The 24,047-nt window shown below is 38.4% G+C and overlaps 1 protein-coding gene across 7 annotated transcripts in view; it reads left to right on the top strand.

Moving 5' to 3' along the window:
- Nucleotides 1-24,047, top strand: part of APC (APC regulator of WNT signaling pathway) — a 95,713-nt gene that overhangs the window by 6,250 nt on the left and 65,416 nt on the right. For 4 of the 7 annotated variants that reach the window (XM_039567185.1, XM_039567184.1, XM_039567183.1 and 1 more), the window contains exon 1: nt 15,213-15,265. The exons of 1 other annotated variant lie outside the window; for it this stretch is intronic. The gene's annotated coding sequence lies outside the window, so the exon portion shown is untranslated. Of the gene's footprint in view, nt 1-9,463; nt 9,543-10,572; nt 10,665-15,212; nt 15,266-24,047 lie in introns of those variants that run through there. 2 more of the 7 variants (XM_019281050.3, XM_019281051.3) reach the window with 2 other exon arrangements.

The following is a 24,047-nucleotide window of genomic DNA, read 5'->3' as shown; positions in this document are numbered from 1 at the left end:
ACGTGGCATGTAGTGTGCAGAGATTTTTGTTGTGACAAGTGTTTCTTGCTTTTGGGTTTTATAATTAATAGTTTTTTATAAGTAGTTTTGTAATAATTTGTGTCCTTCTCCATTGGGATAGAGTTGTAGATTCTTTTCTGCTCTACAATTCATTAGACAAGACATTGTAAAGATGGTTTTCCTGCTTGCTATGGGTAGCTGTTTCTCAGTGTGCATAGAAAGTTCTTGCTTGAAACTGATCTTTGTTCTCAGAAATTATTCATTTGCCAGGAGAGTTTGGTGAAAGTAATGCTGCTTTTCATGCCTCTCCTTGGTTTCTCTTAATTACAACACACAACTACAAAGAAGTGTGTGCTGCAGAGAGAGGTAAAATTGAGGTGAGTTTGTAACTGGACCTGTATTTCAGTGGTTTTGTTTGCAAGGAGGAGAAGGGGAAGGTTTTGTTATTGCTTGCAGCACAGACCTGAAGATCAAGCTTACACAGTCTCTTAAAAAGCAGTAGTATATGCTATTACAAAAGGACTGCCTGTCAGAATGGCTTTTTTCACAGGTATGTAGGCTCTTTATGCAGGAGGATAATATTTTTTTTCAGAGACAGTATTACTATTTTTTAAAGTACAAACTATTTATATGCTGAACATACGTTTTGGAAAGTCCTGCTACGTAGTTAACATTAATGAACTTTTCTTTGGCTATGTTTGGGAGCATATGTCGGATGGAATAGGAAAGAAATCTACCATGTTGATACCTACTTAGGGGCACTGGAATTTAGTAGCTTTGAGAATACACTCCTTCAGCTTGTAATTTTTTTAGAAATGTTTTTTGTTTCAGACACAACACTGAAATAAACTCCAACCAGTTTGTTAGGCTAGGAAGTTGATGTTACTCAGTTTGCTGAATGCATGGGGTACCTCCACCCAATATCTACACCCACTGTCAGAACTTTTCACTATGCATTGTGGCAAACAAAGAAATTAATGTTCATTGTCTATAAATTGGATAATTATCTTCATTAATTAGTATTCCATCTTCTATTGGTTATTGATTTCTTGCTTCTCATCCTAATTACTCCACATTTTCACTCCTTTTATTATCTTTATCCTAGATAGAGAGGGTTTCAATACAATTACTGAATTGTCTTTGTTACTTTCTTGTTTCTTCAAAATGTCCTTGTGGTCCATAAATTCTGCATTCCTTGTGTCCAGTTTCAGCAATAGATCTCTCTCCCAGGCTTTGTTAACCTGCTCTTAGGTCTGAGATCACTGGAGCATATCAAAGTTGATTGGAGTTGGTTTAACAAAGTTTCAGTAATTTTCCCAAACTGTGTTCCCACAATAGCAGGCTGTGACAAACCTTGCTAAGTGCTGGCTACATTGACACATGACAGAGCAGAAATATACACTGATTGTGATTAATTAAAACAATAAATTAGAAAAGTTAATTAGAAGAATTATTTAGAAAAGTTATTGGGAAAGTTATATCATTAACTAAGCACTATATGGTACAAAACTAAGCATTAGTCATGGATAGGGATCAAATGCTATTGTTTTAAGGTTAAGAGAATTTTCCAACATTTCCCCCCATTGCTACATAGACTCTTTTAAAAAAAAACCAACTTTGTTTGGAAACAGACATGGTAACAGGTCTGTTCTGTAATTCCCTAGCTACAGGAAGAGTGTTTTGTGAGGCTTTGGTATAAGAATTTGAGCAGGTATGTTCATGTTCTGCAAGAAACAGTCATGCTACTTGTTATCCTCATAGATGGTCAAGGTTTCTTCTACTAGTGTAATGTAGCAACAGCTTTTATTTTCATTTTACTTTTAATGGAAACATTGAAACATTCCATTTTCATTGATAATTGAAACATTTAAAATGCCTCTTTATTAAAAAAACAGTGGAGTAAAAGTTGCCTAATTTCTTTCATCTCGTTTAGTAATGCAATCCATTCCTTGCCTGCTTGAACCATCTGTAAAGAGGTTGTTGGATAGTGCAACATTTTTTGACCGCAGCAGTGTTGACTGTCATTTCAGTCATCAACAGTTACCTCCATTGCTTTTTTAAGTCTGACATCCTTTGGAACAGGCTAAGCAAGTTTCAAACTGTGAAACAAGACATTTCTTTTGGAAATGGAGTGAAGTAATTTGATCAAACAAGCTCTTAATTTTATTAAGTTGTGTATTGTAAGTACAATGTCTGAATAAAAATCCTGAGTTCCTCAGCTGCTCCTCTTGTACACAGGTCATAGTTGTGCTGTCTTTGTAGTTCTAAATTCAGATGCAAGTCTTGCAAAGAACTTCCACTTTGTCTCAAGTTGCTGACATCTTAGTGTCATACTGCTACTGTCCATCTTGGTTAGTGCTGCTCAGATTTCATATGTCTTTTCCATGGTTACTTGTTTCTAAAACACTGTGCTAATATTTGATGTGTTTTGAAAGTACATTTCAAATTATTTTTTGTGTCGCAAAGTTTTTTGGTATCATATTGATCTTGATGGTTGGTCATGTTGGTCTTAACTATTGAAAAAACTTAAGCTTGTTTGTAGGACCAGAAATTTGGCATGCCTTCATTTCTTACCTTTTTCATGTAATTAAATGGTGAGTTCTAGTGCCCAATGCATTGAAACATTGTCAGAAGGCCATGTATTTATTGTCTTTTAAGGGTCCACGTGGGTGACCTTTGCACTACTCTTGCCTATTTAGTAAAAAATACTTTTCCCATAGCTGATGTAGTTCCTGGTTTGAAATTTTAGTATTCTGTAGCAACTTGCTTATTTCAGTGAAAATGCCAGCCATCTAACCATTTTGCTGTTCAGTAAAAGCTTCAAGTACATAAGTAGACACTTAATTTTCATGACAAAGGGAAATCAGCTTTCATTCCAAAAGAAAAGTTTGTACTTTCAGGCCTGCACCAATGCCCTTCCAGTGCCCCTAATGCTTGCCTGAAGGAAAGAGTGTCTCTTACCCTCAAGTTTAGGAATTCTTTGAATGAAAAATTCCCATTTATGATGTGCAAAGCATAGGTTGTAAAGGGCTAAGTAGCTATGCTTCTTCTACTATAGTAGAAGGGATGCAAGACCAAAGTCATCTTGAACTCCTCAATACTTTCTTTTTTTGGTGGGTTTTGGGTTTTTGGTTGTGTCTTTTAAAATTCAGATGTGTTGTGGAGGGAGAGATACAGGTATTTCAGTTAGACATTCTTCAAAGAAAAAGCTGTATACACCTTGAATAATGGGATTTCTGGAGTTAAATGCCTGCCTCCTCTCACTGAGATTGTTTGCAATGTCTGTATTTTCTGCTCAGAAGGATCTACATTTAAGATCTCTGCTCTTTCTAATCTGTTTCCCACAGAATTTGCAGTCCAAGGGCTCGAGTAAAGTCTCCTTGATTATTCTGTATTAGTCACAAAAGACTTGGATGTGGAATGAAGTTTGGGTAAAATTGATGGCTGTTGGCAGGTGCTGTACAACAAAAATCATTGCTGTATAGCACCTGCTATAAGTTAGGATCTAGACTAATTTAAAAAAAAAGCTGAAATTATGTTACAATTTACTTGCTTCTGGCATTAAAAGCCTATTTGTCAGCACATGTAGACTAAAAGCTTCAGTGCCAGTAACCCTGATGCTACAATTGTCACGTGTCATTGCTGAGAAGATGGTGTCAGCAGGCAGTGCTGAGATACATGAGATTCCAAGGTTAGCAGAATCCAATATATGACCAAGTATCCTTCCACACAGTTGCTTTTTTAACATAGAGCTAAATTGATTTTTTTTTAATAAGACAGTTATTACCGTATTTAGTTATAGACTAAAATATTTGTTTACAGACTTTATAAATACCAGGATTAAAGACAACTGAATACTTCTCAATTTCCTTACATACATGTTTCTTTAATTGTTCTTGGTACCAGTCTTCCTTCTCCCCTGTATTTCAGGGGAATTACTCTATTAAGATTTTGTTCCATGGTATTCAAATTGTTCAACTACAAGCATTTCATTGTATAGGACTCTAATTTTAGTCCAGTCTAGTGGAGTAGTGACTCTGTTTCCACAAAAGCAAGGAATGCATGCAAATGATTTCTAGCATTTGCTCTAGCATTTTTCTATATTGTGTTTTGTTATTTCAGTGAAAACTACAGGTCTAAATTAGAAATATGAGATGAAAAACGGCAGTTGCTATTGTAACTTTTCTTTGGTTCCAAATATAGCATATTTGTTCATATGTATCATTTTATATGTTAATGACTTTTTAAAAATCTGGTGTACTGAACATGTCTTGGGGGAGAAATGACAACATAGAATAATAATACTTAATTCACATGTATAAGTGTCTAAATATTGTTCAGAATGAGTTCTAGAACGTTTTAAGAGCAGGGCATAGCTTGGAATCAATGGAATAGTTTTAATTAGGTCAATCTTTTTGCTTTTTTTCCCCTTTTTTTCACTTGAATGTCTCTGACATGTCATGCAGGGTACCAGGAAGCACAAAGCATGCCTGAGTACTAGTTCATACACATATATGGTTATTATATTTTTGTCCTAGAATATCTTTGTTAATTTAACATGTATACACTGTAAATCTATATCCTTGCATTTGGTTGGATTCATTCCACTGTTGTGTTAATCCATGCCAGTTCAAGCAAGTAGCCAGAATATTATGGGGCTTCTTTTTAGTTAATATAAGACTAATGGGATGTTTGAATTGGCATGGTATTAGGTCCCTGACAAAAGGTTTAGACGCCAGTCCAAGTGATGGCTTGCTAATTAAATGTCTAAATGTCATTAAGACCTTGAGAACTAGACTTGATTCATAAAGCTTTTTCCAAAAAAATGTTTCAAGTGCTGGAAGCTGAAAAGAATTAATTGAATGGAGAAAGAGAGCTTGTCTTCCTCTAAAACCAGTGGATTTGTGTATTGCTTTGTTTCCATGAAAGAGTAGTTGTCTGTACATGACTGTCTTTATACTGTTCCAAATCACTCTCTCAATTTTATTTGTGAGCAAGATGTCCAGGTCTTTTTTTTTCACAAGTGAAATAGTGCCCAGAATGATGTCAAGCTACTGAAGAGTCCCTGTGACAATCTGGTATGCGTGCAGCAAGGAAGATTTGCTGTTGAAACTAGTTGTAATGACAAAGCCTGGTTGTAATTCACTGTTTTTTGATTTTGAAGTCTCAGGTGGTTTAGAATGTTTTAACTTGTTCAGGAAAATGCTGGAAAGATGTGTCTACCTTCAAGGTGCAGGTGCTGGCTGTTTTACTTTTGCTCTCTGCCAGTATATTAACTCTTGTCTTAAAAGTCAACTGCTCTGAATATAGGGAGCTTTGGAATGTACTTATCTGTTACTTCCTTAGCCAGTGTCTACTGTTTTAAAATTTTCTGACTAGTGACATACAAGAGATGGAGTTCTTTAAAATGCCAAGTTTGTGTGGGCAGTTTGCCACCTGGTTCACTGTTTGAAGAGGAATTGTCTATTTTATTCAGTCTGTGTTCCTTTAAGTTTACTGTACCATTTCTGAACATGGATGGGTAGTGCTTTTCATCATTCTTGTCTCTGTTGTGCATTTTCTAAGTTCTAAATATAATTATATTGGCTTCTCTTCTCTAGAAGTTCCATAAGCTTCAGAATTGCTTTATGTTGTGGAAACCTCAAATCCTTTAAAAGACATGACTTTTGTGCTAAAGCAATTCTGCTGCTCATGGCCTGCAGTGCAGAACACTACCAGGCACTTGGACTGGGCAATAAGGCTGTCATGAGCCTCACTACCAGCACTTGCCAGCATTTGCTCTTTGGGAAAGGAAGGGAAAAAAATAGTAAATACGAGAAAAGCAGGAAAAGTATCAGCCAGGTGTAGATTAGAATACCCCTGCTCTTGTAGATCACTTAGTGAAGTCATGCTGTGACTCCAGACTTTCCTGGAAGTGCTTGGACATGGTGGAGTGGCCGTGTCCTGTCACACTGTGCCACCCTTCTGCATGGTGGGTGCACATCTGGGCACACAGGGGCACTTCTGGTCAAGTCACTCATCCGGACGACTTTAGTCACACGCGTGTGATAACATGATGAGTAAGTGCCACAACGTGAGTGTTGCACGAAATTCCCAAGTGTCTGGTCACAAGATGGAGCAAAAAAACATCAAGTAAAGCAAAAAAAAAAAAAGAAGTGAGACTGGAGAACAGCTCATTCATAGTCTTGAATAAGAAAATTTCAATTACTGCCTAGTGTGCTTCTGGAGAAGGACTTTGGTTTTCTGTTCAAGTGACAGAAGGGATTTTGTCAATGGCATGGGATCTCTCCTATTGTTTCTTCCTTGTTAGAACAAGTATTACCTACTGTGAACATTTCTGCCTTTCTTTTGCCACCTGGGGTAATTAGCTTGCAAAATTAACTCCTTCAATGTTGTGGGAAATACTTAAAATTCTTGAGCTCTCAGCTTACCTTAATTTTCAGGCATTAAGTTTCCCTGCAAGACTACTCTATTTGGAATTTTTGTTCATGTAGAAGGAATGTATTGTGTTTGTTTGCCAGAGTTTACTTGGGATTGCTCAGTTTACTTGGGTTTGCCAGGCAAACTTTAAACTTGAATAGTTTGAGTTTTAACATTAAAACATTAAAAATTACTTCTAGCAAGGGATTCAGTACTTGATTAGAAATATATACATTTATAAAAGAGTAATGGATAAATGAAATGCAAATCCATGCTGAGAAGGAATATTTGTGTTAAATATGACTAAGGGCTAGTGTTCTATCTGACTTGCACTGGAAGCTTTTGAAAATACAATCTTTTCATTTAAGGCTGAAGTATTAGGGTTACATGTTAGGAAAATAAATATTCCTCTAGTACGCTTAGTGATGGAGAGCTTTTATAAGTATTGCTGTGATTAATTAGAATTTTCCCTTCCCGTGTCTGTATGGATTGGAATCTAAGATGCAAAGTACACCAGTCATCCTAGCTTTTTTATTGTTACATCTTAACCTGAGTGTTTCTATAGAGCTGCAACATTATATACTTCAGTCATGCAAGTCTATCATGGTTCATTTAGTTCACATTCAGTGCATGCAATTTAGGTATTTTGGTTGAGAAGCTGGTGACCTTGGATTAAAGCTGGGAGGAGAAGCTGGCACTGAAATATGTATTCTACCTAGATCAAGGAATTCCTGCCTTCTCAGTTTTTGACAGACTTAAATGTGTTTTTTTCTGCTCTATTACTCCATTGATGCTTTATTTGTTCTGGGCTTGGATATCAGTCCTTTTCTTCAGCTGCTTTTTCCCAGTACTTTACTGAAGTGACTTGGGTAGTGGTAAATTTTCAGTAGTAGCTGTCTCAGATGCTGGTTTTGTTACTTTGAAGATGCATGGTGATTTCCAAGATGATGAATGGCCCAAAGAAAGGCCAATTTTGTGTGACTCCTAAAAATATGGATCATAGGGCACTGTTGATAAATTTGTAGACCTTGGCGCTGGAAGCAACTTGTCTAGAAATATAATGGATATTTCAAATTTGTATTCCTCTTCTACTCTGCAGGTAGATCAATTAAAAAAAGTATTCATGCTGCTTGAATACTGGGCAGAGAAGCTTATGCTTGAATTTTTATCACCTGTTGGCTATTCAGTAAGCTGGACCTTCTTTATTAGGCAAATATATCATATAATAGATTTCTGAGGCTTTTATAAAAACAATTCCCTCTCCAATGAAAGAAAAAAAGGTTTTTCCACCTCACTAGTGTTACTGAAATTAAGATTTAAAGATGTTATTCATTCAAAACCACAGAAGAAAAATGTAACTCCTAGCACTCACATCAGCAACATATATTTTGAATTGAGGCTGTATATTTTTAACTTCCAATTAACTAACTAAACTGTGTGCCAGAAGAGGAGGGAAAAAAATCAATATGCCACTATCGCCTAGAACCTTGTGTAACAGCAATTCCCTAGGGGACTGAGACCCAAATCATCCAATGACATATTTTTATGGTGAATAAATAAGCTGAAGATAGTAAGAACGCTTCCAAAACAAAAGCTAACTGAAAAATATGACATGACTCATTATTCATAGTGATTAATATGGCAGTGAGCTGAAAAACTGTGTGTTGGCCAGGTGTCTTGGAGGGTTGTGCTACCTGAGAGCACAAGTCCATTCTTGTCCTCATCTTGGTTTTCAGCTGAGATATAGTTAATTTTCTTCCTTCTGCAGGAGTGTTGCCTCCCACATCAACTCATCTCTGCATACACAGAAATCAATTAATCAGTTAATGGTGAAGTTCTATACTGGTCCTGAGAAATGAGCTGGAGGATTTTCTTCTTAACCTTGCCAAGCAATCAGCTCAGTCTTGATGGTGTGAGACTTGATTATAATTGTTGCAAAACCAGTATGCACACTGCAAGGAATTAAATTCTTGCAGCATTAACTGAATTGTAAGCTTTCATGTAGTTCAGTCCTGGACCCCAGCACTATTCAGTGTGACCCTTACATTAGAGGCTGTAGAACGGCAAAAGTTGGTAATTTTTGAAATACCTTGTCTCAACTTGTGGGCTCAATTCCTACTGAACTTCTGTAATTTGATTAACCGCAGCAATGTTAGGAAATTCATTTCCAGTTTGTCCAGTCTGTGCTGACGGATCTCTTTAAACGTGTGACACTTAAAAATGATTTCAGTATACAGTGATAAAAAACAGCCTACCTTTTGCTAAACCGACTAAGTTGTACTCCTTAAACCACACAGCATAAATCTTCCTTGACAAGCCATTTTTATTTGTGGTCTTTCTTCAAACTCCTTAGCAATTACTTTTATGTACTGAAATGTGGAATTTTTTATATTTTTGAGGATGATATATGTGTCCTCAGATTCCTTGCCAACACTTTATCTTGTAAATTATAGTTTTTCTAGATTGATTTGATGCAGCTGTCCTGTTGTAGCTAAGAGCCTCTATGGCCTGAGCCTAAATTTTAAGTGTTCAAAAAATTGTAATTATGGTGAGAGAACTCACAGCCATGACTTAGCAAGATCCTTGTCTTTCTAGACCTTGTCACAGCCTTTCTTAATGCAGTGTGTTTTAAGAAACTTGTCTCTAGCTGGAACTTTTTAAGTCTTAGCAGACTTGGAGAATGGTCATGGTTAACCTGCGTTTTCTGGAAAAGGTCATTGCTTACAGGATTCCACAAAAATTAACTTTCTCTCCTTTTCAATACCATTGGCAAAAAACATGTCGATGACCTTTAGCTAAACAGATGACCTTCAGCTAACTGATTTATTACTACTAAAATGTCAGAATGCTTACAAGAAATCAGCTCTTGCATTAAGAACATCTGGTTCAAACCAAACAAAGGGAGGACTGAAAGGAAGATTGTGCAGAAAAAGGTAAATATCCCACTGATAGAGCTTCCATTTGTCAGAGTGGTGTAGAATTCTGGGATGTGCTCCTGGGCACTATAAAGCTTATATAACCATGTAGCGTCCATCTCTTTTAGCAGGGACCTCTGTCAACCACAGTGTAACAAGAAACTGAATCTGACCATCCACTTGCACGTGCAGTCATCCATGTGTCATGTGAGTACTGTGATTTCTTATGGGTGATGCTGAGTATGAAGAAGCAGCAAAATAGGGCTTTATCTTGTAACTCAGGCTGCTGCAGGTGTTCCAAGTGTGTACTCAGTGCAGATCTGCCATCAGACAGATCCAGAATCTGACACTTCCCAAGAAACATGGGAAAATATACCATTTTTTATCTTTCTTTAAACATATTTTTCTAGTCTATGGCCCAAATGGGGAAAAGAGAAAAAGTACGTATTAATGAAAAAAGTCCTCTAGGAATAACTTCTCTTCTGAAAAAAAATCACCAGAGAATCCCTGAGGTATACTAACCAAGGGCTTTTATATTGGAGACGTTCAGCCTTCAATACTGTTAACAGACTACTGAAACAGAATTCCAAATGGGCTAAAAGGTGCAATTACATTTTCAAAAGTGCGGATAAGCCTTTATTTGGCTGGAGGTTTGGAGTGAGCAGGTTGGCACATACCAACACAGCCGTCAGTGGGGTAAACTACACTTGAAAGTCAACTCTTTATCTGATCACTGTGAACTCACTTTCTGTACCTTACAGAAAAATGACAAGATTCCTAGCTCACATCTCTAAAATCTGCTTCCAAATTTCTTTAAAGGTCGAGCCCTTTAGCGGATTGAATAAGCACCATCCATGATGCAAGAAGTGAAAATTACAATATGCAGATACAGTAAACTACCTAAGAAGCCTGAAAGAGCTATAGCAGAGGAAATGAAGTGATATAATGCCAGGATAGTGTGATGTTCTTAATTAGAGGATGAGGAAATCGTAGGTAGTGTGACACAAAGTTGTGTCAGGTGGTGCTTATTATATAGTTGAGATAGAAGAGTGGATGGTGAAATTTATTGGATAACAGTTTTCTAAACAAACTACCTTCATTATTGCTTTTACTGCTTTTAGAGAATGTGACTAATATTGCAGATTGGGCCATGGCTCCACACTAGAGCTAACAGATGTGAGGAAGGAAGCAGTATTTTTTCTTGATTTTTTTTTTTTTTTTTTTTTTTAATTTCAAGCAAGAAAGGTTCGTGCAGATGGAAAAACTTAGTGAGAGGGAAGAAAGTATGAATGGGAGATGCCCCAGAGAGCAGACTACTTCTGGACAAAAGTAAGGAACTGGCAAACAGTAGAGAGCATTAAATAGTAAAGGATTTAAAGAGCAAATGATGTATTTCTGTGCCTCTGACTTAGTTATGAAATAACTAAACAGCATGCATTTCTCTGCTTTTCTCATTTAGCTTATGTTACATGTCTGTGGGGTAGTTAATTGACCCCTGTGAAAGACAGACCTTGTCATTGCTTGTGGAAAAATCTTCTCAAGTTCAGGAACTGGTAGCACAACTTTCTGGAAAGAAAAAAAAAAAGTGGAATTTAGTACATTAGTAAAAATCTGTTCTAAGTACAGAAAATTCCTGTCTGTTTTTGTAGGACTACTGCCTGTGTTCTGGATGATGCATTGTGAACAATGGCAGAGTTCTTCATTGTTTCTTCATTTGCATGAGAAAGGCAGTCCTTTAGGTTCTTGATCCTCAGGAAACCTTTTCCTGATGACCTTTGTAGTGCTCATAGTTGGAAGTTCCCATAGTTGGGGAAATAATATGCAATATTTCTGAGAGACTTTTGATGGAGAAAGTAGGGCTACAGCTCTTAATGGCCAAAACAGTGATATGATGCCAATGGGAGCAAGTTAGGAGTTTTCTCAAGTGTGTATATACAAACTTTCACTGGTCCTGGTCACATGGTAAGGACAGGCCTCAGAGGAAACTTGGTCTTTGTGTGGTAGTGAGAGATGTGAATGTACCTTGACAGTACTAAAGAAAATAAGAAACAAAGAGCATGTTTAGTTTCATTGGGTTTTTTTCCCATGTAAAGTTGAAAGGCACAAGACAACCTTTGGTTACAGCAGCTGCTAAAATAGGTCGTCAAGTCCCATGTTGAGATGAAATTTTTGTCTATGTAAAACAGATGTGAAATGTCTTCAGTTTATTTTGTTAATGAAATCTGTGAAGTACGACCTTTCTAAAAAGTGCAGTCTGATACAACTCAATGCCTAAATCTTGCATTAGAAAGTTCTGAAGGCAAGATCTCAGCAGCACTATTTTTTCACATTTGCAAGTAATGCCAACCGTAGTGCCTGGCACCAGAGAGAGAATTTAGCTCATTATCCAACCACTCCCTGTGCCGGGTCTCTGAGGTAGGTAGTTCTGTGCATGTCCAATGACTAATAATGAAATATCAATCACTTTAAATATATTTAATGGTGAAAAGCTCATAGGGAGAAGAGTATTGCTGCAGTAGGTGAGGTTGCAAAGGTTGAGAGAACTGTCCCATTTATGAGCCAGCTATCTAAAACCAGAAAACCTCTTGCATTTCCTCTTATAATAGTCATGATTTTATGAAGCAAATAGATACTTTGGGGAATGTACCTTATGTTTTTAAAAATTTACATCTTAATCTATGCAGAGATTCTAATTAGCACTACTTAGTAGTGGGGTATAACAGTTAATGACAATTATATTTGGTCTCAAAATGGATTTTTATAAATGCAATGGGAAACACTTGGTGCATAGGTTGCATCAAAAATTGCATAAAAAATATTGCCAATTCCATTCCTGAACCCAAATTCCCATCTGACTGTTTGAGAATGCTGTGCTGTTTAGACTGCAGCAATCTTGTCCAAAATAATAGAAGTAGTTTGAAACTGAACAGGTATCTTTCAATACTAAAATTTTCTGTCTTTTGGATTTGGTAGCTTACATGGATTCATGCAGAGATTTGAGTCTTCTAATAGATTTTAAAGGGTAGGTTTATGTAATATCTTGCAGGTATTGCTAAGCCTGTCTTGGTAGTGGTTTCTTTCAAAGAATGAAAAAGCCATCTTGTTCCATCTGCCAGATAGAAAATAACTAGCCAAAAATAAACTTAGTCTAAAGAAGACTTTTTCATGTACAATTCCTTTCTTTTTTCCTGAGAGCCTGACCTTTTTTTTTTTTTCTCTCTCTCAAACAGTGTTTCACTGGTATCAGTTTTATTAGAAAAATCCTGTACTGCAGACAGAAAACAGTTTTGAGGGAAGATATTCACCTGTTTGGCTGTATAGCAATGGTTTAACACCACTGGAAGATGCAATATGGGAAGGGTCAAAGCATACTGTTTGTTAAACTGAATTTCACTTATTACTGGATTTTGCTGCAGAGACAAGTGCATGTGACACAGACACAGACCATAAGCAGCCATGTTTATGAAATCATAACAGAATGGGCATTACTATGAATGAGGAGGGGAAAGCTTTTTCCCTCCCACTCAGCTGTCATCTTGGCAGGAATCATTAAAGAATTTTTGCTTCTGCTTGTTCTGCAAATTAATGTGGGACTTCAGGCTGCAGAGCAGTGAATTTGCTCAGATTGTGACTCCCAGCCTCAGAAAGGATTAACCAGTACCAGGAGTAGCAAGACAATTTTCACACAGTGAAAACTACAGTTAGTGTTACAAAGTTGCAGGAAGTGCAGTACGGTGTGTGTAAATTAATACATTATGTAGCCTTCCATCTTTTAATACAGCTGGTTTGGGTTCTAGAAAATTAACTGTACTTCTCAAAGCTTAGTTTTTCACTTTTAAGTGTGGAATTTAGCTTTAAAGTACATAGTGTTTCAGTTTCTTTGGTTCTCTGGTGTCATCTTTGCACACTTAAAGTAGTCATTCCAGGCTGTGTAGCACTTGCCACTTCTGAACACTTCCAATTCTTCAAGTTCAAAACTATTACTGGAACAACCTGGTTTGGTTTTAAGCTACAACTCCTGTTGCAACAACTTGCCAACTGATAATGCAAATGTTGAGCCATGTCTGTATTTATTTGAATATACATTTACACCAATGTAAATAATTTTAGGATGGAGACAACTTCACAGTAACAACTGGGAGCATTTTGGTTTGCTTTTCTGAGGGATGGAGCAAGGGTGTATATCACTAAGATATCAAGTAAGATGGCTTTAGGTCTAGTGCCTAGCGAGGTTCTAAGCTTCGAACCTGTTAAGAGTACTGTGACAAATTTTTACAGCTGAGGGAGGATGAACTTGGTCGCTGTGAAATGGAATCAAGTGGATCATAAAACACCATAAACCATAGGATGCAAACAATTACTGTAATTAATAGAAGCTTTATAGCAAAAAAATCATAAAGCCTTGGAACACCCTTGACTAATGGCCCACTTAACTTTGGTTTAAAGTGTTTTACCATAACAGCTGAAGTGACAGTATCTCTGCAGTTAGCCTTAGTGGTGAAGTCGGAGAGGATTTTGTGCAAAACTATCTTGAAGGTAGCAGATGGTATGTCACACATCATTTTGATCATGAAGATGTTTGATAGAAGGTTATCTGGTAAAGAGCATCTTTTCTGAGTATGGACTGTTGCCTTCTCTGACTGGAAAAAGGAGGTATGAGGAAACAGCTGAAATGAAATTAGTAGCGTTTAAGTAATGTGTGGTACAATTGCTCACATGCATGCACAGGCCTGCAGTGCCTTTGATTTCATCTCATCCCAACAACGAGGTACTACATGTCTGCTTGTCCCATGCAAATAAAGTATTATAGGCAGAATGAAGTATTATTAGCAGGCATATCAGGATATATGTTTTTAATAAGTTATCTATCCTTATGTTCCGTTGTAGAAGCATGTAACTCCGTAATTTATGTAACATACCACAGGGAAGGGCGTTGTTTTGCTCTAGGTGAGGAACCATTCTACCTTTTCAGATGTCTTCTATTGTGCCCTATTTTGTTGAGATGGGTTGCACTGTCCATAGATTTATTCTTTAATCATTCTAGGGGATTTAAAAGATTTAATATTGTGCTGTTTCTGCAAAGCTGACTTTTATATCAGAGCTTTTTAGAAGATTCTTATAGTAGCTGTTACACAGATAATTGTTTTTTAAAGTGAAAATATGGACTACAAATACAAACAGCTGAAATATGGCTTAATTTCTGCTGTCTCTTGGATTTCAGTAGTGTGCTTCTGTGAGGTTTTAAATCATCTTCATGAATACGTTGTTACATCCTTGCCCTTGGACAGAGAGCATTTCTGAAAGGAGATTATAAAATAGTTTCATAAATTGATTTTCTTTCATAAATTCATTTGCCTTTTAGATTTTTTCCAACTGGTACTTATTGTTCTAATTTAACATAGCTTAAATGTATGTATATTTGATTTGTTATTAAGCTACCAACTAGCAGTAACAACTTCATATCTGAAAAGCAGATGAAAACAGCATTTTACTGAACCGCAGAGAAATCTGAGATGCCCTTGAAGGACACGCTTCCTGCTGCCCTTTTAATAAGCAATGTCTCAGTTTATTTCTAGGTGAGCTGTAGCAGCTTTAATTCTAGCACACGCAGAACCTCGTTTCATTTTTACATGAACAATGTCAAACGTCCTGTGACGGGCGGGCGGGCGGGCGAGTGGCCGCGGGGCTGCTTTGCGCAGCGCGGGCTCCATGTCCGGCCGCTCGCCCAGCGCCGGGGCCGCGCCCGGGGCCGCGCGCGGAGCTCCGCCCGGGGCGGGGCGGGGCGGGGGCGGCCGCGCGCCCCATTGGCTGCGCCGCACGTGACCCGTGGGGCCGCGCCGTGCGCGCGGCGCTGGCGCAGCCGGTGGCGCGGGCGGGGCCGGGCGCTGGCGCTGGCGCGGGGATGGAGGCGCGGCGGCCGCGGCCATGGGGTGAGTGCGGCGGCGGCGGCGGCGGCTTCTTCCCGCGCGGGTGAGGCGCGGCGGCCGAGGCTCCCCGCGCCCGGGATGGGCAGGGGCAGGGAGGAGGAAGCGGTTTCGCGGCTTAAAAAAAACCCAACAAACCAAACAACAAAAAAATCCCCCGAGAACGAAAAAAAAAACCCTCAAAACGTGGGGTGCTAGAAGGGGCTGTCGCGCCGCGGGGAGGGGAGCCCCGCAGCCGCGGGGATGGGCGGGAGGGCACGGCGGGGAGCCGCCACGGGCGGGACCGAGCGCAGCCCGCCGCGCCGGCCGGAGGCACAAAGCCCTGCGGAGCTCCTGCGCGGGCTCCGGGGCCGGGAGGAGCGGGAGGAGGAGGGGGAGCGGCGGCGCGCAGGGGTCTCGGGGCGGGCAGAGCCGCGGAGGTGCCCCTCGCGGGGCGACGAGGCGCTGCCCGGGGGTGGCACCGGCCCGGCTTTGTTAGGGACGGGCGGCGGCGGCGCCTCCGCTGCCGCAGCGCGGGGGACGCGCGGGTGGGCGGCCGGCGGGAGCGCTCGGGGGGCAGCGCTGCGCCCTCGGCGCGCCCCTGGGATCCGCTGACTTCTCACAGATTTATTTAACATCACAAAGAGGTGCTTGGGTCCGTGACTTAACCTGAATGCTGTGGGAAATCTTAATAAATTATGTATGAAGCAGTGGGTCCTTTCTTCCCCTTTGTCAGATACGTAGCTTTTATGCTAGTAATTAGGTCACTGCTAGCAGAGTTCTCCTTGCTTTTGCTAAAATATGTGGCGATTTTTGGAGGACACATATGCTGCCAAATTATTTCATCCTATTCAGGTTTTGTGTCAAGATACAATATTCTTCCTGTTGACTCCCATGGAGGACCTTGTCTTCGGGCTGTAAGGGGTATTTTTCGTTTGATAGGATTTTCTTCAGAGGACCAGTACGGCCCGGTTTTGACTTGATTTGGAGAGTCATACCCTGAAAAATGCCTTTTAAAGGCGTCGCAAAAAATACACAGCTTCTTAGCGTGCATAGAAGTATTTTCAGTAAATTTTAGTGCATACGTGAATAGCACAATATAGATCTATTTCCGTTTTTAAGTACTTCTTTCACCCTTTGCTGTTTGTTCCGTTGAAAATGCTTCTCAGTGTTTTTTTTTCACTGTCTTTTTACTGTTTGGTTAATTTTTTCTGTTATCTAGTGCAGGTAACAGATTTATGAGTATTTTGCGAAGATTATAGTTCTTTGAAAATACACATAGGCATATATACTGAAAGCCATTTTCTAGAACCAGACTCTTCTGTATTTTTAAGGAGACGTGAAGTAACTGTTAAAATGCTCTTCTCTTTCTCAGTTCTGTCAAATACAGTGATGCGCAAAAAAAGGTTTGATGAAGAAAAGTCTCAGTTTAAATACCTTCTTTATATATCCCCTCAAAACATTTTATATATATACCACTATTTTTAGAGTCTTAAATCTCCTGTCTTATGAGTATGAGAGGCTTTGGATAATACTAAATTTTAAAACATCATGTGAGAACTTAATATTTGGAATAACTTGTTTCAAAGGGTAAATTGGTGATACTACATATTTCTGCTTTGGCATTTTGAGTCTTCATTATAGTCGCTTAAATGTTAACAGAAACAGAAGATGCAGAGGTGTTTTCATCCCTTTTTTTCTAAAAGGAAAAAGGGTGACAAAAGCACAGTAGTGATTATTATGATTATTATGGTGATGCTTCTTCCTGTACCTTTTTAACTCTTAAAAAGAAAGTCTTAGTAATATTCTGTGTAACTAACCACTGTAATAGTTCTGTAAGTCACACTCTTAAAATGGTAGCTTGAATAAAAGATCACTTCTAAATATAAGACTTTAACATATTTATGGGTGCAGACTTTTCTAAACATCACCCCTGAAATACAAAATACTTGGTTACGATGAATGTTCTGATACATCTTGTCATAATGTGCTGTTGTTATATCAGTATGGAGTAATACAGCACAAGTTGGAAATGCATGTGGCTACAATTGGTTCCCTTGATCTCTAAATTCTTATGTTGGATTTCAATATGCATCTTAATTTAGTTGGTAAAATATTTATGTTGATGATATCTGGTAAATTCTTTTATTATCAGTGTAGCAAAATCGTGTTTAAAATAAGCTATACTACTAATGTTGTGCTGTGACGGTAAATTATTGTCAGCAAAGACCTAATTTCCACTAATGGTTTTCCAAAATCCATGCACCTGTGTGATCAGGTGCTGATACATTTCCTGCAAGACAAATGGGCTTATAAGTGCTGAAGAGAACCTTGAAGATGGCCCTGATAGGTCACCCAAGATGGAGAAATACATATTTATTGTAAATTATTTTTATAATATATAATAGAACATTTTTATAGTATGTATAATTTTTTTTTATTACAGCTGATTTATTTCATGTTGGTTGTTTTGAGTTTGTGTTTTAAGGTAAAATAGGAAAGGAAATACCTTTCTCAGACCTTTTAATACCTTAAACTTTCTAGAATTGAATCCTTAAAGATTACGAGAAATATAAAAGTAAACAGGAGCAAGTCACGTGCAGTGAGGGCATACACAATTAGTCATGAATAACAAACATGATCATCTTGAAGGATGAGTGTTCAGGCTTGTGAATCATTCCTGATCCAATATAAGTTATGATCTAAATGATGTCTAGAGTGGTTTGTGTTCAATATAGTATTTAAATGCAAATCATGTTTCGAATTTTCATAGTCATATTCTGCATACAGCATGACTAACCAGCTAAGGAGCTTCCCAACCCAGAGTTATAAATGAAGAAGTGGGAATTTTCTTGACAGTGTAATAAAAGCTGAACTTGACAGTTTATAGCCTGAAATGTATGACTTCTTGATTTTACTACTTTTGCATTAGGAATGTTTTTTTCATTGTTAGCATTCTTTAGTAAAAGTCCAAACATTAAATTTTTTTTTTCTCACACAAACATACACTTGACCTTTATCATACGTGACATGTAATGAGGCACACAAAAGTTCAGACCATGATGTTCTCATTCCTTCTCCTCACGGTCTTTTAAGGAATGCTGAGAACATGGATCACTTACCACTTTTGGTTAAGATGGACAGATGATGCTTCTGTTCATGGTTGGTGAGTACAGGCCAAGTATGGAATTTACGGTAGTATCCCAAAATATAAAGATGGATTGAAAGGTCTTGCCAAGTAATGAATTAATTTCTGAAAGAACAAAACACAAAAACCCAGTCTTTACCCAATCCCCACTCAGAAGGATTTAGGAAGGCCAGGTATAATAACATTTGAGTGTTTTAGTCTGCTGTCCACAAAGATAGCCTTCATGCAGAAGTGGATAGAAAACCCAAAAAGAAAAACTTAATGCAACCAAGGTTTAGAGAAAATTGTGTGGTCTTCTTTTAAAGGGACTAAGGCTTTCACAAATTGTGTTAGGATAACTGATAACAGTAATGGTTCTTCACCTGGCCTTTGCAGTTTTTTTTACATGGTTGAAAACCCCAGGAATCCATAGCATGCCCAATCTAGATATTAGAATTTGGTATGATTTGTTATCAATTTTTTTGAATGTCATCATTTTCAAATGTATTAAAAAGAGTAGTGTTATATAACTTGCAATTAATTTTCTGTTATCAAAGCCCTTGTTGCTAAAAGAAACTGGAGGAAGAGCAGTTTTCTGTGATGATTGTTTTTTATATTCCTTCCTTCATCTCTGATGACCTAAGTGTGCTAAAGCAGAGCAGATTAGAACATGAGCAGATCTGCTGTTCACTCATGGGCAGTTCTCATTGTGGGCTGAGTATTTTCTTAGTTGTCTCTAACCACACTCAAAGCCACTTTCAGACAGCTAATTTTTTTTGTGTGCCTGCATAGCCCAGTTGAAGAGAACCCAAACAAAATGGCTTCCCTTTCAGCTGCTCCTGGCTAGAAGTTTTGGGGATTGTTCTTAAATTGGGGTGGGGATAGGAAGATGAAATAAGCTGGCACCAAAGGCCATTTTAGTAAAGCATAGATTTATCACCAGGTGGAAATAACATAGTTGTTCGGTGTGATACTGGAGAAGGCAGAAATGTTTTTTCTGCTGTTTGGAGAAATCAGGATAATGGACTTTTACAAATTGAGTCCAGTGGAGTATTTTTCAGTGAGTAAGGAAGGAGAGAATTGGACAATGCCAGTGAAGGATAAACATTTTTAAATTGGGAAACCTTGAAAGCTTGCCCAAACTGAAATGGATAAGACAGTCCCTGACACAGTAATACTCAGTTTGGGTAAGTTCTTGAAGGCAGCAATTGGAGTGCTGGTATTTTGCCAGAGCTGAAAACCTGAAGGCCGGCTTCAAACGAAATAATGGAAAATTCAATACAGGATTCAGTCAACAGAGAAATTAAAGTAGTGCAAATTGGCATGGTTTGATATGTTCAAAATAAGAACAGCAAACCCCCCCACACTTCTTTCTTATGAGTGCATTGATAAGGAAGCTGTATGAAAATGGTCCACTTAGAGCTGAAGTTACTAAAATGGAGCTCACTTACCTTGGAACAGCTGTGCTGGATTTTTTGCCCCTACCTGTCAGCCTTGCCCCTCTTTTGGAAATAGCTGTGCAACAGCTGCTGAAGCATCGTGGTTAATGACCCAGCACAGTAAACTTAAACTGACACCTATTTCAGATTACCTTGGCAGTCGGGCAGTAATCTGCAGTGGTTTAGCAGCTGCCACTTGAGCAGCTGAGCCCTTCCCCACTTCCCTGGGTGGGAATCCTGCAGAAATGGGTGGGGCAGACAGCTGGGGAGGCACCGGCAGAGCCCTCCCGGCCACCCCACCGTTGGCCACAGCCACTGTGAGTCAGAACCCGTAGGCCTGGTGCTTAAAAATAATCTGTTTTTAAAGGTAGTTTAGATAAACTAATTGGGAAAATGTCATGGCTGTGTCAGCACTTCCTCCCTGAATTCAGTGTGGTGTGCCCTTGAAGAAACAATTCCCCATTAGACACATTCCTATGAATGAATGACAAAAATTGACAGAGTGGTAAAGAATAACAAGGATGAGATACTGGGCTCAGCACTGAAGAGTTGCAGAGCTGATGTGCCTTCCCAGACTTACTAAATTATATTCATGAACTTTAGATAGAATCAGTATTAAAATATAGATACAAAAAATTTCAAAATATGGAAACAAAGATTAAACATATCAAAATTTATAAAATGCAGATACATTGTATCTACATGTAGAGTTAAATTTTATATAATAATAAGAGAAACATTGTGAAAAATCTGAGTTACAGAGTGTAGAAGTAAATGTGCTTGCCAGTGGTAGTAGAATGCAATAGTAGTGATGATAGATTTTATGGATAAAAGCAATAATGGAAGTCTGAAATATTTTCATAAGGAGCTTTAATATATGACAAATTGTTATGGTTCTTAAGTAGAACCTCTTCAGGGCATATTGAGTATATATGCTTACTGATTTCAAAGAAAAAGGCTCTGGTCAATTAAAAAGTTCTAAATTTTCAGGCTACGTTACATTTTTTCCTATCACTTGGGATTTGAGATCAAAATGGGTGCATGTAAATTCCTGTCTGGGCAGTGGCTACTGGTACAGTTTTCTTAATATAAAAAATGCATATCTAAATCTTAACAGTGTGTTTGCATAAATTTAAGCTTCTCATTAATTTTGATTTTAGTGCATAAAAGAGTTCTATCCAGCTTGAAATTCCTCTTTGATATGTATATTCATGCAAAGTGCTGATTCAGTAAAGCGTGAAATTTCTTGTCATAATTTCACCTTACTTTGGTAGGAGATGGAGAAGAAGCTTCTTAATGATGAGAAATATGGGTCAGGGAAGTAGGAGAGCTAGATTTTGGGTGTCTCTCATGTGAGGATATGGAATTTCAAAGTTTCTATATTCCATGAGGCTTATTTTTTGGAGTAAATCTGGAAAAATCAGTATCTATTCTTGCCTTTGATGACCACTTTGGAAAGAAACAATGCTAGAGTGTAAAAGGGAGCTTGCTTGACTTGAAGCATAATAGTGAATTTCACAAAGGTGAGTTGTGTTGCATTCATGATGTGTTTTCCCTTGGGCTGGGTGAAATGTGAAATGGATTCTGGAGGTCAGAGTTCTTCCCTTCTCCTGCATTCTCCCCGACCGTAGTGGTTTCCTACAGGGGGAAAGAAGAGTTAGTTGTTCTTGATCCAGCTGATTCTGACCCAGCGGTGTTGAATATGTTTGCATGTGCAGTGGTACAGCTGCAGACTAACAGGCCATGTCTGAGGTATTCCTTGCTTTCCCTTGGGCTGAATGAGGTGGGATGTGGCTGGGAAACCTGTCTGGCCAAGAAGGTCCAGAGTTTAGCTCTTTCCTCAAGGCAAGTAATGTAACCACTGAGAAACTACGAGAAGGGGGTGAAGTGGTACAGTCAGTTTCTGTTGATGCCGACAGTTCTGTGTTTAATAAAGCTATAATATATAATTTATAAAGTATTTATAAGTAATTTTTTTTACCCAGAACATAAATCCAAGGATTGTTTTGGGACCTGAATTCCGATCTGCTCTGTCTAGTTTCAAGCAGTTGGTATAAATGTACTTTCAGAAGAGAAACAGATTTTAATTGTGAGGGGTTTATCTCATACATGGAACCACTTATGTGTAATGGAGCCCTGTGATTTCACTCTTCAAGTCACGTGCCTGAGAGATGACACAGTGTTCAGCATCAGAAAGCCTAAGCTGCTTCATGGTCATATATTACCTGTGTCAGTTTCCCGCATTTTAAAACTAATTAATGGTGTCTTTTGTGAAATACTTCGGCATTTCATTATTTCAGAAGAAGAAGAAACAAATATCTTGAAGGTGCCAAAAATAAGTGCAGCATTTGTCTGTATTGAAGTTTAGGAATACAAGATTAGATGTCTTGAGCCATGAAGTCTGGCTCCTTCTTGTGTAGTATGCTTGGCAAGGATCCCTCTGAACTACAAGTTCTAGTTGATGTTGCCAGCCTAGGTTGATAAATGACCGATTTGCATCCATTTGTTCTGTGTCAGTATTGTGTTTTAACATATCTATTATTCTCCCTCTTCAGTGTTTTCTGCTCTTTAGTATAGCTGTGTCATTCCAGTCTTCGATGTGCTGAGGCAGCCAAGGTGTGCTTGTCTAATCTCTTCTGAGATACTCTCTCATCCCCTGATCACTTTGCATCTTTCTCTGCACCCACTTGAATTCACTTTTCTTACCCATGTCTTTGTAAAATGATTTGATAACTCTGGGGATTGTGTTTGGTCTCCTTGTGCCAGTGTCATTGGCAGCACACAGTGCCCTGCAGGCTGGCTGCTGAGAGGCTTCACTGCTCCAGGTTGACATTCCTATGCGAGTGACCCTATGTCGCTATGCTCTTTAATTCCATCCTGTTTCTGCTGCTTTATTTCTCAGTTCATCAAATTCATTGTGTATGACATCGAGTCCTCTGACCTTGTGCAACCTCTTGAATTTATGGGAGCAAGTTTTGATGCTACTTCTTGTGCCAGAGTCAGTAACAAAACATTTAAAAATGCCCGTCACAGTCTAGTTTTGGGGGAATTTTGCTGACAGCCTGCCTCCAGCCCAATAATTGGGCTTTCAGCACTGCCCTGTGTCATCTTGATGTCTTTGAACTGCTCCTTACCCATGTACAGTTTTTCTGTTAATCTCTATATCAGCTGTGGTGACGCTGTTGCTTATTTCTCCTTTGGGCATCTATTTAGCAGAAAAAAAAATGTTTTGGGTTACTCAGGTTGTGGTGATCAGCTAACTAATTTCTTTTTTATCTGAAAATCCACAAAGCTTGACATTTGAATAAATCAGGAAGTGACTTCTAGTCTGAGGTAGAATATTGTCTCTTAGTGGTGATGTCGTACTTTCATGTTATAAGAATAAAGGAAGCTGAGGAACCTAGATCAGAAGGGTGGAAAGGCAAACTAAATCTCCCCTTCAGGATCCTTAATCATTTAGCAAAAATATGTTTTGCATATAAAATACCAGAGCTATGCAGTTTATGTCTTTGTACCATAGCTCCTCCTCATCCATTTTTCTCCATTTCCTTTGTTGTGCGTGTACATCTTGTTCATGGGGCTGATTGATCTAAATTTCAAATCTGTAAATTAGAATTCCTAAAAATGAACAGGAAATGGAAAAACTGGATACTTTTTTTGTCATTACCTGTCCTTTCATATTAATAATGAATTATAGCAATGAGAGAAAAAGGTACTCTATCAAGAAACAAAATGCATGTCCTACATGGCACAGAGCAGCTTCTGTAAATCACATGTAGATGAATAAATGTATGATATACTTCAGTAAAAACAACACATTCTACCAGTGTTACAATATAGTCCTAATTCATGGCAACTAATGGGAAGAAGTTTCCATTCTTCTTAACTTCTGTGTTTCTTTCCTTGGGCTTGTGCATGCAGTCTGTTCTGAAATGTGAACTATAGCTGTTAATTTTCTTAATAGTAATGGAAATTGTTACTTATTAGATAAAAGCATATGTGAAATGTAACAGAAGCAGTCTGCCCTTACTGATTTTTTGGTGTTTGTTTGTGTGTTTTGTTTTTGCTACAACTCTCCTTGACTAGACTCAACCTTTTAGGAGAAACAGCCTGATGATACCCCAGAATTCACATTGTAGAGTAGTTATTTCAGATTGCCTTTATTTCTCTAAAAACAAGGTCTTCAATAAAGCATGACCAAATTTTGAAAAAGAAATATTACAGATTCTTTTTGCTCATGGAA

The sequence above is a fragment of the Corvus cornix genome, chromosome Z, assembly GCF_000738735.6.
Source record: "Corvus cornix cornix isolate S_Up_H32 chromosome Z, ASM73873v5, whole genome shotgun sequence".
NCBI lineage: Eukaryota > Metazoa > Chordata > Aves > Passeriformes > Corvidae > Corvus > Corvus cornix.
The sequence above is the reverse complement of the archived record's forward strand: the minus strand, read 5'-3'. Positions and strand labels throughout refer to the sequence as shown.